The following is a 15777-nucleotide window of genomic DNA, read 5'->3' as shown; positions in this document are numbered from 1 at the left end:
AATCATGGTTTGACTTGTACAAACCCAGAGGCTGACCAAAATCAAACATGGCCATGTCCCATTATACATATACCATATGGACAAAAGTTTTGGGACACACTTCTCAAAGGGATAGTTCACCCAAAAAGTTTAAATTACCCCATGACTTACTCACCCATAAGCCATCCTAGGTGTATATGATTTACTTCTTTCAGACGAATCCAATCGGGAGTTAAAAAATTCTTCCAAGCTTTATAATGGAGGTGAATGGTGGTCAAGATTTTGAAGCAAAATAAAGTGCATAAATCCATTATAATAAGTACTCTACATGGCTCCAGGGTTTTAATAAAGGCCTCATGAAGTGAATCGATACATTTTTGTAAGAGTAATATCCATATTTACAACTTCATAAACCGTAATCTTCTGCTAACTGTCCGCAGCCCTGCAGAGTTTTGGGTTTCACTTTATTTTGACTGTAATTAACATTGCACCTACATTTCTACTAACTCTCATAGAGTGTTAGTGAGAGTTTGTTGACATGTAGTTGCAACATTACTTAGTATCAACAGAATGTTCAAAAGGGACCATCAAAATAAAGTGTTACCATGTTTTGTTGCAACACACAAACCATCTAGTTTTCAAATAAGCCTGCTTGACTTGATTAGCTGAATCAGATGTGTTTAATTAGGGTTGCATCTAAACTCTGCTGGGCTCCGGCCCTCCAGGAACTGAGTTTGACACCGCTGTGCTAGATCAGGCATCCTCAAATCTGGCCCACTCCTGCAGAGTTTAGCTCTAACCCTAATCAAACACACCTGAGCTGCTAATCAGAGTCTTCAAGATCATTAGAAAATCACAGGTAGGTGAGTTTGATCAGGGTTGGAGCTAAACTCTGCAGCAGATTGGACCTCCAGGGAAAGATTTGAGGAACTCTGTGCTAGATAGTCCACCTTCAACTGTAAGTGGATGATGGAAGATCTTAGGAACAGCAGCAACTCGAAGCAGAAGACCATGTAATGTCACAGATCGAGGTGACCGAGTATGTAAAAGTCACCAGTGCTCTGTTGATTCCAGAGCTGAAGAGATCCAAACATCCACTGGCATAACATTAACATATAAACTGTGTGGCAGGAGCTTCATGGTATGGGTTTCAATGGCCAAGTGGTTACATGCAAGCCTCACATCACCAAGATGGATGGGGTGGAGTAAAGCACACCGACACTGGACTCTGGAGCAGTGGAAACATGTTCTGTGGAGTAACAAATCACGCTTCTGTTTCTCAGTCTGGTGCCGGGAGAACATTACATCTGGCACAGTGCAGAGGCAAAGTTAAAGTTTGGTGGAGGAGGGGCAATGGGGCTGTTTGTCAGACTAGGCATCTTACTTGCAGTGAAGGGAAATCTTAATGCTTCAGCACAAGACATTTTGGACAATGATATGTTTCAACTTTGTGTAAACAAGTTCTGTTCTAACATGACTGAGACTTGGTGCTCATAGCAAGGTCCATAAAGGATGATTTTGGTGTGGAAGAATTTGAAGGGATAGTTAACCCAAAAAATGAAAATTATGTCATTAATTACTCACCCTCATGTCATTCTAAACCCACAAGGCCTTTGTTTATCTTCTGAACACAAATGAAATCCAAGAGCTTTCTGACCCTGCATAGACACCAACAGAACTACCATGCTGAAGGCCCAGAAAGGTAGTACGGATATCGTTAAAATGGTCCATGTGACATCAGTGGTTCAACCTTATTGTTATGAAGCTACTATTATTACTTATCTGTTCATACATTTAAAAACTTCTGTCACACATTTTTACGTCATTTTCATATTTTGTTTGTGGCAAAATGTCTTTTGAAAAAGGCAACCTGTAAGATGTACAAGGTGTCGTGCAATATAAAAACATATGCATACTTTAAAAAAAAAAAAAAAGTACCAAAAATAATTTTTATGCATTTAGCAGACACTTTTATCCAAAGCAACTTACATTGAATTCAAGTTACAGTTTCTACGTTTTATCAGCTCTTGCTTTCCCTGGGAATCGAACCCATGACCTTGGCGTTGCTAGCGCCATGCTCTACTATTTGAGCTACAGGAAAGCCTGTCTTTGGCAAACTATTGATTTTAGAGAGAATTCTAATATTGCATATTAGGACAGATGCAAATTCGGGCGCAGACATAGATTGAAGGCACACAGCATCACAGACTTATAAATTATCCAAACAGAATCACTCCATCCTCTGATGTTTCCATTCTCTTGAATTTAAGTAACCTCACATTACATAAACTAGCACCCTCAGTGAACTATAATGTAGACCATTGAAAGTTAGATATTCACCACATTTTAAAGACTTTAAAATAACATCTGCTTTAATGGAAAATGAAACTCTCAGCTGGTAATATTTGAATACTGAGACAAATTTTGAGAAGTGAAAGCACAAGATTGCCCATTGGATGTTAGTTTTGATGTTAGTCACTTCCTCCTCCTGTCAAACTTCTAACAAATCTTGATATCATATATATATATATATTTACAGTCATGGCCAAAAATATCGGTACCCTTGGTAAATATGATCAAAGAAGGCGGTGAAAATTAATCTGCATTGTTAATCCTTTCGATCTTTTATGTAAAAAATCCCAAAAATCTAATCTTTCATTGGATGATAAGAATTTAAAATGGGGGGAAATGTCATTATGAAATAAATGTTTTTTGCAAATACACGCTGGACACAATTATTGGCACCCCTAGAAATTCTTATGAATAAATTTATTCATAAGAATTTATTCATAAAATTTATATATTCCCATTCATATTCACAATTTTGAGCACTCCAGGGTGATTATGATTATAAATTAATTTAATTTTCATTTAATGTGCTGTAACTTGATGTACTTGATGTAATAAAATTACTACAACTATAAAAATGTAAGTGAAAAAATAAATAGCATTTCAATGATACTGAAAAATCATTGTTTCAGATCCCATCAGTTCCTGAAAAAAGACCACATGAGGTTTTGGTTTAAACTAATATGTGACCCTGGACCACAAAACCATAAGGGCCAATTTTTCGAAACTGAGATTTATGCATAATCTGAAAGCTAAACTAAATGAGCTTTCCATTGATGTATGGTTTGTTAGGATCCGACAATATTCGGCTGAGATACAACTATTTGAAAATCTGGAATCTGAGGATGCAAAAACATCAAAATATTGAGAAAATCGCCTTTAAAGTTGTCCAAATGAAGATCTTAGCAATGCATATTACTAATCAAAAATTATGTTTTGATAAATTTACAGTACGAAATTTACAAAATATCTTCATGGAACATGATCTTTATTTAATATCCTAATGATTTTTGCCATAAAAGAAAAATCAATAATTTTGACCCATACAATGTATTGTTGGCTATTGCTACAAATATCCCCCAGCGACTTATGACTGGTTTTGTGCTCCAGGGTCACATATTAGAAGAGGTTAGAAATGCGCTGTTTCTACTTTGCCTTGAAAATGCTTCAGCATGTCTGTTTTAAGAGCAGAATGACATCATCAGTGTACAAACCACATGCTTACAGCCAAAACATTCTCATTGACAGAGTTTGTTTTAATTACCTTATTTTAGCAAACAGGTATATGAAATCATACTATATACATTCTGAATATAGTCACAACTAAAGGCCATAATTATATATAAATAAGTTTCTTTATAATACTATTTAAATAATCAAATTAGAAGATCTAGTTGTGACATGTCAGCAAAGTTAATAGTTGTTCTCTATGGTTGCTGTGCAGTTACATGCATAGTTGCTGCTGGGTAGCTACTACATTGACTTTCAACAAGCGCTGAGCACAAATATGGTCTTAAATGTTGTAATTCTGACGTATTTCTCATTTATTGGTAGGGACAGAGTATTTTGCAGCTGGAGCTCTTCTATGAAAAGATGCTTTTACAGTAATTGCAACTGATAAGAGGCTCGTGTCCAGTGGTCAAAGAACATAAAAGGCAACAGGCTATAAAGCAATCATGTCAGGTGTTGTGCTGCCAAAACATGCTTCTAGGGTAATCAATAGAGTTTTATAGTCTGTAAGCCTTTAAAGAGCTAATGCAATGACAAAATGATTTTCCTGTTCTATAAAATCTCTTCCCTCATGCAAACTATATACACAGTTGGACATTTGAAAATGTACCACTATCATTGCATTAATATTCAAAATATCAAACAAAGTGGCATTTGGAGAAATGTAGCATTTCATTGCTTGCTCACCAATGGATCCTCTACAGTGAATGGGTGCCGTCAGAATGAAAATCCAAACAGCTGATGAAAACAGCACGATAATCTACAAGACGTTTTTAAACTTCATCTGCGCATATCTCTCTTCTTATTTAGACGTGACAACTTTTTCTATGCATGAAGACTTTTTATTGATTATTGGTTTAAATAAATTATTGCAGAGGATCCATTGGTGAGCAAGTGATGAAATGCTACATTTTGCTAAATCTGCTCAAATTTGCTTTTTATTTTTATTTTTTTACTTTGTCATTATGCCATATGGAATGAAAAGTGAAGTTAGTTCCATCATGGTTCCCTTGAAAAAAACATTATATAATGTTAATAACATTAACAATTTTTTCATTGGCTTTTGGATTAAAATGATGATAAATTGATGATTCTTGCATGTTTTCCTCATCATGATAATCTTTATAACTGAATTCAACTTTCATGGATTTTAAAGCCTAAATACAATTGGCAAAAATAAAAAGCTAAATGTAGACTTCATACAAGCTACACCATGATCATATGACTCCAACATCACCACCATTAAGCTTTGGTCAGTTCTTCCTTTAAAAACATTTTACTTCCCTGTTGAAAAAACTGCATATGCTGGTCAGGTATGTTTTGAAGCAAGGCAGCTGGTTTGAGATGAATGGTTTAAGCTGGTCCTTAGTTGGTCCTTATCTGGTCATGAGCTGGTTTAAACTAGTCATGAGTTGGTCCACTATTTCCTGCTCAGGACCAGCTCATAACCAGCTTACAACCAGCTCAGGACCATCGTAAACTAGCTCATGACCAACTAACCAGCTTCCATGCTTCAAACATACCTAACCAGCATATGCTGTTTTTTTTCAACAGGGCTGTTGAAAACAAATGTTTCTTTTCCAGGCTCAGGGCTGCAGACAGGAAGTGGTGCAAATCAAAAAACTACTGACCTTAGTTCATATCAGTCACTCCTCTCTTCCTTCTATGCAAATGTCTCCACTGCTAAAATTACATACTACCACAACAAAATTAACAATTGTTCGGACTCTTGCACACTTTTCAAAACCTTCTCTTCTCTTATTTGTCCTCCTTCCCCCTCCCTCCTCTTTCATCAACTCTTAAGGTCCTTGCACACTGAGAAATTTTCGTATGCGTTTTTTTTTTCTTCTTTTTTTCCATATTCGTCCTCCTTTCCTATTAAAATGCTTGCTACGCATGCGAAAACGCAGAAAACCTGATCCAATTCTTTTTTAATGATGGACAAAAGTTTTGGAGGCAGTGTGTAAACATGATTGACGCAACGTGAGGTCGTATTTATTTTTTAACTTGCGAAAATTTCAGAAAAGAATTTCGGACTCTGTGTGCAAAAACCTTTACAGATGACAACTTTGCTATATTCTTCATAAATATAACAAGAACAATCAGCGGCCAATAAGATTGCCCTGCTCTTAGTTACTGAAGCCCTAACTGGCAAGAACAGCTTCTAAATCCTCAGTAGTCATCTTGCTGGATCTGTTAGCTGCTTTTGAAACAGTTAACCACCAGATCCTCCTTTCCATCCTCATGAAGATAGGCATCTCAGGAACTGCACTTCAGTGGTTCAAGTCTTACCTCTCAGGTAGGTCCTTCAAGGTTTTTTGGAGAGGTGAGGTTTCTAAGTCACAACTTCTTTTACTGGGGTTCCTCAGGGCCCCGTGCTTGGACCACTTCTCTTCTCCATCTACATGTCATCATTAGGATCTGTCATTCAGAAACATGGCTTTTCCTGCTATGCAGATGACACTCAACTCTACTTATTCCAACCAGATGATGGCTGTTCCCATTGCAGCCAGTCTGACAGACATTTCTGGAGGACCATCATCTTCAACTCAACCTTGCTAAGACAGAACTGCTCATGGTCTCAGCCAACCCAGCACTTCATCACAACTTCTCTATACAGCTAGGTTCGTCAACCATAACTCCTTCCAGGACAGCCAGGGATGATAAGTTAAGCTTCAAAGACCATATTGCTACTACAGCCCGGTCCTGCAGATTTGCCTTATACAATATTAGGAAGATTAGACCCTTCCTATCAGAGCAGGCCACACAACTCCTTGTCCAAGCTCTCGTTCTCTCCAACCTGGACTATTTTAATGCTCTCTTGGAGGATCTTCTGACATATCAAGACTCTGCAACTGAACAAGAATGCAGCAGCGAGAGTGGTCTTCAACGAGCCGATCAAAAAAGGCCACGTCACATCTCTCTTCATCAGTTTGCTCTGGCTGCAATCGAAATCGCCACCTGCATCAAATTCAAGGTACTGATGTTTGCCTACAAGACAACCACTGGCTCTGCACCAATATAACTAAAATCGCTAGTTCAGACTTAAGCGCCCTCCAGAATCTTGTATTCTGCAAGTGAATGATGCCTAGTGGTGCCATCCCAAAGAGGCATAAAATCTCTCGCAGGGACCTTTTCCTGGACTGTTCCCAGCTGGAGAAACGACCTGCCTATCTCGGTTCCAGCAGCATTTTCAAAAAATTTCATTTTCGTCAGCACTGGACTAATTAAAACTAGCACTTACCTATTCTATTCTATTCTATTCTATTCTATTCTATTCTATTCTATTCTATTCTATTTTTCTGATTCATTTAAAAAGAAAAACTTGCTATGTGTACTTTGCTAGCCTAACAGAGACTTGTCTAACAGAGACTTTGTTCTCTTGTTGATCTGATTGCTTTTATTGTTCTTATCATTTGTAAGTCGCTTTTGATAAAAAGAGTCTGCTAAATGGTTAAATGTAAAAATCACAAGAGGGTATTACCAATGTATTATGTAATATATTAAAACGTGAAAATTTCTTGAGCTTGTGTTCACCTTATTTTAGGCATTTATCCAAAAGCCCATTCATCCATTGATTTCAGGACAATGTAATTGTCATCCTTGCAGCACTTTATAGGTTGGCCAGTTTTCTTCACAGTGCAATGGCAAAAAAAAAAAAAAAAAGTAAATATTTGTGTCGTTCTTAACAGATGCATTAACATAAAATTAAAATGTTTACTGCACTGATTTTTGCGCCTTTAGGCTCAACATAAAATGTAAAAAAATAAAAGTAATTAAGCCGTCCAGGGTAAATGTCCCAAAAAGTTCCATGGAAACTATATGTGAGCTCATTATTTGACAAAAACATGACCAAAATTAATGTTTCACTTAAACATTTTACAAAGTTTTCTTTTGTCTTTAGTGGATGAAATGGAAGAACTGTAGAGTTTTGGTTGGGTTTCACACAGCCAGACAAAAGAGGGTGTGCTTATTCAGAATAATCCCCCCTCAGCGGTCCGGGTCAAAAAGCCGCCCCTCTACACATCACTGTCTGAGCCCAGGACCGTCTGAGGACCATGCTGGGATTTAAAGGCTCAGTGCTGGAGAGTCCAGTGGGAAGTTGGGAATTTCTAGGAAAAGGAGGTGCGTGTCTGTCCACTTCATCACATTTTTGATCTCATATTTGTTGCACAGCTTGTGTTCAGACTGATCAATCGATGCCAGAGAACCCAAGCACTTATTAAAGTCAACATGAAATCAAAGCTCACCCTATTTACTGTGAAGAGTTCACATTGTCCATTCTTAACAACACCATTAAGGTTCTATAGCACTTTCAAAGCATGCTTCTTTATGGAACCTTTTATTATTCTGTTAAAAAAATATTCTGAAAAATATTAATCTGGAACTGTTTAGAAAAATGAAAATGCCTTATAATTTATATTAAATGCAACTTGTTGAATTTAAAGTTTTTTTTTCACTTCTACATTTCACTTTCACTTCTACACTTTATATGTAATGTCATATCTACTTGATCTAAAATCTGATTAAAGTGAACTGCTGAATGTACTGACAAGCATTTGGTTAACTTAAATATACTAAAATGTCATTTTATAGAATATATTGAAACTTGTATGTCATTTATTTAAATATATTTGTAATCACATTTGTAATGAAATTTTAATTTAGTACATTGACTTTAATTGTAATATTACAATATTGAGTTAGTCAACACATTAAAATAAGTGCACTTATCATAAAAGATTATTTAAAACTGATTTAACCCTCTGGTGCTCTTCGGTCACTTTTGAATTTTTGTAAATCACAGCTTCATCGGAATGGCACAAAATTTGGTGACATTTATGGGATTTGGAATGTGAACACACACAAAAATTGAGGGCTTGATTCGAGCAGGCTCGTGAAAAAAATAGTCACACTTGTGGTCTTCGGTCAAAAATGACCAACCATAGGAAATTAATGGGAAATTGACAAAAACTCAAAAATCCAGCAAATTTTCGTGTACAATCTACAAATCTGCCACAATGCAGAAAAAAGTACACAGCAATGACGGGGTGAAACTCTAAAACATCAAGAGTGCAAAACCAGCACATCCACTCACGCACACACTTATACACTAACACACCTATGAACTGGTGTGACTGTAACACAGCAAATATATAAAATAAAAGCAATAATTCAACTACAATGCAGTAAAACAAGTGGACAGCAAGGAAGGGGTTACACTCTGAAACATCAAGAGTGCAAAACAGACACATCTACTCACACACACACATACACACACACACACATACACACACAGACACATACACACTCACAGACACATACACACTCATACACAAATATACACATTCAAATGAATCGGTATGTTTACAACCATATAGCCCTAACAACTCAGAAAACTGAAATAAGAGGTTGAAACCAGATCAGACCCAGAACGATTAAGCTCTGATAAAACATTACTGTTCATTTTCGTTACTTTTTATAGAATTTCAATATTTTGTGTAACAAAATGCTTTCTCTGTGTTCAGGTTTGACTGCAGTAATAATAATTTAAAAACTGATGCTTTAAATCAACATTTCAAACAAATAAAAATCTAAACCTTTACAAAAAGCTGTCTTTGAAAATGTCTAAATATATATCCAAACCCACAACTTAATAAAAATTAATATTTATGTCTAAGAACAATTAGAGAATTTATAGGCCTTTTATACAGCGCTATGTAGGAATCGCTATGTTTTTCTTATTTTACTCCCACCAGATAGCACTAATCGGGCTTCAGAAATGGGATTTTAAAGGCATTGGCTCTATTTTAACATGAAACACTGCCATAACTGAAAAGTAACAGAAAATATTTGAATTTTTTTTATTATTATTTTCAATGGGAGAATTTGATCATAATTATTGCATAAATATTAATCAGTACCATGAAATTCTCTCAAAATACAAAATATTATTAAACAAAAATATGATTTTACTGCAGGGAAAAAAGTTACATTTTAGGTGTCCGGTCACTTTTGACCGTAAAGATCACAAGTGTGACTCCCAAATAAGGAGCACCAGAGTGTTAAAATGTACTTTAAACGTTAAAACTTTTCATTTGGCATTATTGCAAAGTGCACAAGCGTGTTGACACGGTCATTAAAGTGTCATGAAAAGCCACTTAAGTGGCCTTTTTTCATTGCTGTTACATTATCTGCAATACAGTTTTTAAAAATATGCTATCTATTTGAAGCACACTACAAGTGCACATTCACTACAATTAAGCACACTTCTTTTTCACAAGGCCATGAGTCTATCCCTGGCAGTGCTTTGTCATTCTCTATAAGTGTCCTCTCATGTGTGTGAAAAAGTGGTCTCGATCATGGAGAGCTTCTCTTCTTTGCACTCCGTCTGGCCTCGTTTATCCTCTTTTGATCCTGCTCTCATTTGTGCTTTCCTTCTGATCTCCCTCTTTTGTCTCCCTGGTTTTCTGCGGGAGGAACTGAAAAGAGAAATGTGCTGACAGAGATCTCACCACACTGGGTCTTGGCGCTCGTCCTGCCTGTCTGTCTAGTACGAAGGCACCTGACAGCCATCGCAATTCTCAACAGCTCATAAATGACATTTATTGAGATCAGCAGTATCTCTTTGTTGCAAAAGTCTGAAATAAATGGCCTATACTTTGCGGTCAGCGCTCACCTGCTAAAGCCATAGCCTATAAAGATCAAAAGCAGGGGAATATGTAATCTAATGCATTTTGTCTTGAACTGGGGCTTAAGTACGACCGCAGAAGATTGTGGTCACAAACCTCTTGAGACATGATGTAAGAGAGAAAAGCCGTGCAAATCCATCCACTTCTTTTCACTTAAACTTAATAACACTGGTTGTTAAAAGCATTATGCTTTTAACTCATTAAACAAGTTGCCAAAACAGAGCAGGCTAGTCATCAAAAGTGGAATTATAGCCAAAGTAGTGGTTTATTTGTTAAATCATTTCTACTTCTTAAATGAAAAGATATGCAGTAGACATTATTTAATAGTTTACTTAAACATCAACCTCTAGAGCAAATATAAGACAGTTTTCAATCACTGTATTGTCACAAGCAGGTGGTTCATTCCCTGGTTATAAGCTGGTCCAAAGCAACTAGCTCCTGCTCAGGAACATCTATAACCAGCTCAAACCAACTGCCACGCTTCAAAACACACCTAACCAACATATGAGGTTTTTTTTTTTTTATTTAACAGGGTTTGCAAAACTTCATTATTCATCCTCATCAAATAGATCTTCAAAAATCCTAGTCTGTGCCATTCATTTTAATACATGAGTACTACAAATGCAATTAAAAAGTATTTGTGCTGCTGAATAAAGCTCATTTTAGCGCAACTTATCAACAAGCAAGCCAAATAATGTCTTCCTTGACAGGACCTTGAAGTATTTTACAGAAACACTCCTCGCATTCCCACATCCAATGGAAGCAGCAAATACAGAAAGAGAAAGAAAGAACGAAAGAAAGAAAGAAAGAAAGAAAGAACGAAAGAAAGGACTAGTTCAGTCTGTGATGAGGATGTGTGATTAATCAGCAGAGGTCTGAACAACCTTCAACCAGTGAGAAGCAGTTTGTGTCTAGATTTACTCTAATGTGAACCATGATTCCTTTCTTTAATCTTTAATTATATTTATATTAAAAAAACACTCCTACAAAAGATTTCTATTAAAAAAAAAAAGATTTTCTTTTGAACTTTCTATTCATCAAACAATCTTAAAAAACAATTATCATGGTTTCTACAAAAATATGAAGCAGCACAAGTGTTTTCTACACTCATAATAATCAGAAATGTTTCTTGAGCAGTAAATCAGCATATTATTATGATTTCTGAAGGATCATGTGACACTGAAGACTGGAGTAATGATGCTGAAAATACAGCTGCAGATCACAGCAATAAATTACATTTTACAATAGAAAACAATTATTTAACATTTTAATATTTCACAATTTTACAGTATTTTCGATGTAATAAATCCAGCCTTTCTGATGAGACTTTTTTTCAAAAACATTTTATCAAGTGCAAACAGGTGTGAGCCAGAAGATTTGCTTTTGTTTTGAGGGAGGGTACAAATCAGTGGATTTATGTTACTTGATCTATAATTTCAGCATTGAGTGAATAATGACTCATATCTGTCTGTAAGACGTAAATGGCTTACGTCACACAACGTGTTTGCACACATCCATGTACGCCTATTACATAATCTTATGATTGTTACATGCTGTTCTGTTTTAGTTGTGTTTTGCCATGTCCTCCGTTGACCTAGTTTTCCTTAGTTGCCCTGATTAGTTAATTAGCTCCTCACCGGTTTCTGTTTCCCCATGATTACGTTTAGTATTTAAAGCCTGTGTTCTCCCATGTTCCTTTGTCTGCTATTATTTTGGATTTACGTTTGGTTGTGCCCTTCTCAGTCAGTGATTAATTAAAATAACTCCTTTTATATTCCTTCGTTGTGCTCTTTTTTACACACCAGACACCCCTAACAGAATAGCAGACCCTCAGTTGAGTATTTTAGCTGCGTTTTTCTCCCTTCCGTCTCCCATTATGGACCTGCCCTCAGGAGCCTCAGGAGTGGTCTGACCAAGTGTGTGAGCCGGCAACATCGTGCGTTCCTGAGGGAGTTTTGGTGATGATCGAGGGCTTGGAGGGAAGCCCCGCCCACACTCCCGCGACTGAGGGTGAGCTGCAACTGGTTTCTGGGAACCATTTTGAGGAACTTTTGGACATCTTTGAAAGGGATCTTATTGATTGGTTTGGGAAGGTATTACCCTGTCCTGAATCTCCTGTGTCTCCACTGGTTCCTGCAGTCCTGAAACTCCTGCGTCTCCACTGGTTCCATCCAGCTCAAATCCTCCCGCGTTCCCTCCCAGCCTCCCTCTCCCGCCTCCTCTTAAACCAGTCAGTTCCTCAGCCCAAGTCCCACTGGTGTCTCTCAGCCCCTCAGCTCACCCTCAGTCTGCGCCAGCTGGGCGCTTTGATCCATTGCCTCTGGACTTCCAGCCTCCAGCTCTGCAAAGGTGTGAGGATCCCCTGTCTCCACCTCCATCCTCCGAGCCCTGGACTCCATCTCCCACCAGCTCCACCGGGCTCCCTCGTCCCTCCGGCTCCGCCTTGGTCAGTCGTCGACCATCCGCCGCCTTGGGACTCCACTCCTCTGGCTACGCCTCGTCACTCTGTCCATCCGGCTCTGTCAGGCTCCTCCTTCCCTTCAGCTCCACCTTCGTCCTCCATCACTCCGGCTCCGCCGCGGCATTCCGTATCCCCACCTCCACCTCAGTCACCTGAGCCGCTGGCTCCGCCTAGGCCCTCCGGACCCTCGACGTCACCCTGGCTCTCCGTCTGCTCGGCTCCATCCTGGGCTCCTCGTCCATCGGCTCAGTCTCCGTCAGTCATCCCCAGGGTGTCGTCAAAGCCAATAGGCTACACTCCTTCAGGGTTTGTATGAGTGTCGGAAAGTTTTTTTGTTTGTTTGTTTGCTTTTTCCAGTATGGCCCTGTATGACGTCAAAAAGAGCAGAATTTCTTGTATGTGTGCGCGCACATCCACTAGAGCGAGAACATGATTTTGTGAACTCGATAAGTTAAAATAGATAATCTGTTGTTGAATGATCATTTTACATGTAAATATATCCGAAATTATAGCACAGCCATTGTCTCTATCTTATGTGATTTGATTTTGTCTGACGACGTCTTGATTATAAACCAGGATTTTAGTGCAGATTAAACGTATTTTGTGGTTTAAGCCACTATTTTATATTAATGTCGTTGTCTGACAACAGAAACAGAAAAAATATATCAATGAAAACTGTTTTATTAGAAAGGGGCTGTGTTAGTAATGAGTATGAAGTCATCTAGCGACATTTAGCGACTTTTCGAGAAGGCTTTAGTTAGGGTAGAGTGGGGGAAAACGCCCCCCTTCTGTTTTCCCAAAATAACCACAAGATAAAGTCATGATCAATTTTTATTGTAACTATGGACTACATTGACGAGAGTGATAGGTTTCACGATGAAGCTCACACTGGTGGTACCGGAGAGTAAAACAGATTTCACAGTAAATTATATCATTTTTACTTTTACTTACTTTTACTTTTGTCATTTAGCAGACGCTTTTGTCCAAAGCGACTTACAAATAAGAAAAAGTAACTAAAATTAAAAAGTTACAACTCTATAAATACTATCTACCCACATATTTAAGAAAATAAAGAAATTAAATAAAATTAACACATGCATATAACAACAACATTTCAATAATAAACATATCAATGAAAAAATTAAATAAAAAGCTACTACTTTTCCTTGCCGGTGTCCCTGCCCGGTGGAGTCGCACGGTAGAGTCGATGGTCTTTACACTCTTTACTTTTTTACTTTTGTCATTTTAAGCAGTAAGAAAAAAAGTGTTTGAAAGTTTGTTTTGTGGAACATCAGTTATATATGATATGAGAACAATTGTGCCTGTAGATAGAGAGTACGTGTTATTTAATAAAAATATAGTAATATTTTCAGAATTACATTTTTTTTTTTTCTCAAATGGGATAAAACGCCCCCATGGGGCAATGGCAATTACTGTATTTATTTTATTCTGAACATCAAATATTTAGTTTTTCCATTAAATAAATTCTATCTAGTTAGTTGAATCAAAATATTTGGACTTTATTTTTCAAAATTACCTCAAGTTAGCATCAGGCTATTGTAATTTTGTAATACATAATTATTGATTATATTCTTTTTCATTTTAAGCTAAAACTGCATGTACTCTGATTTTGCTGTAAATGTTTAAAACAAATTGCTTTGTTTGACTGGGGGGCATTTTACGCCCCCCTTTGTACAAATGTAATTTTTGTTAAAAATCTAACAACATGAAAACTCTGGACATTTTCCATACTTGTTTTATAATTTATGTCAGTGTCACTAAAACTGATAACTTTTCTTAACACACTTAACCTTTGTTTTACAGAAAAAAAATTATACAGTCCTTAAGGGGGGGGTTGGGGGGGGGGGTTGGGGGGGGGTTGGGGGGGGGGTTCCCCCGGTTCCCCCACTCCACCACTCCACCACTCCACCCTACTTTCGATTGAAAGAAGTTGACAACATTGAACATGCTTCATTCCTGTTACGAAAGACTTGCTCGAGAAGGATCAATGATGTCACCAAAGAAGTGTGTTTTTGGTTGTGAGGGAAAGATAGCCTTGTTCAGCTTCCCAAAGAACCCAGCGTTAAGGGAATTATTTATGTCGATGTCACAGAGAGATGGAGAGAAGTGGTACAGCTGTATGTTTCTTTTATAACTAAAGACTCTTTGGAGATATGAAGGATGCAGTATGACTCTATAGGTTCTCAAGATGAACATACGAGATTGGCAGAAATTTAGTACAATGAAGATTTAGTACAATGTGATAACATTAAAGGGGACACACACACAGTGTGTCAGATAGAAGAATAGAGAAGCTAGTGTTAGTTGTTGTTTTGTTTTTTTATAGAGGAAAAAGATGAAGATAGCAAATGAAAGGGGCAAGTCTAAAAGGGGCAAAAAGGACTTTCCTCACACAGGGTGAAACACTACACATAAATATATATTTTTGTAGGCTACTTTTCCCCACCTTGTTACACTTTTAATGTGTTCATATACAAAAATGACTGGCCTACAAAAAATTGCTTATACATTTTTCATGATGCTATATTATTATGAAATAATGGATTCAATCTTTAAATGAACTCAGATCAATGATGCCTATGACCAATCAGTTCCAGAAGGAAATACAATACCTGTGCTAACTGGGGGAAAAACAACTTTACAAAAAGACTGAATCTAAAATTTGGTGGTAGCCTACAGTATATAGCATATTTTTGACCGGGAATACCACATTAGGTACACTCTTAAAAATAAAGGTGCTTAAAGGTTCTTCGCAGCGATGCCATAGAAGAACCATTTTTGGTTCCACAAAGAACCATTCAGTCAAAGGTTCTTTAAAGAGCCATCTCTTCCTTACCTTTTTATAATCTGAAGAACCTTCTTTCCCCACAAATAACCTTTTGTGAAAGTTTCTTCAGATGTTAAAAGTTCTTTATGCAACCATTTAGACAAAAAGGTTCTTCTATGGCATGGTGAAGCACCTTTATTTTTAAGCGCGTAAAGGATTTTCAGCTCAACAAGGATTACAGTATGTTTTCATCAAAAAAGATAGCTTCAGTATTTGTG

The sequence above is a fragment of the Barbus barbus genome (assembly GCF_936440315.1).
Source record: "Barbus barbus genome assembly, chromosome: 20".
In the NCBI taxonomy this organism is placed as follows: Eukaryota; Metazoa; Chordata; class Actinopteri; order Cypriniformes; family Cyprinidae; genus Barbus; species Barbus barbus.
The sequence above is the reverse complement of the archived record's forward strand: the minus strand, read 5'-3'. Positions refer to the sequence as shown.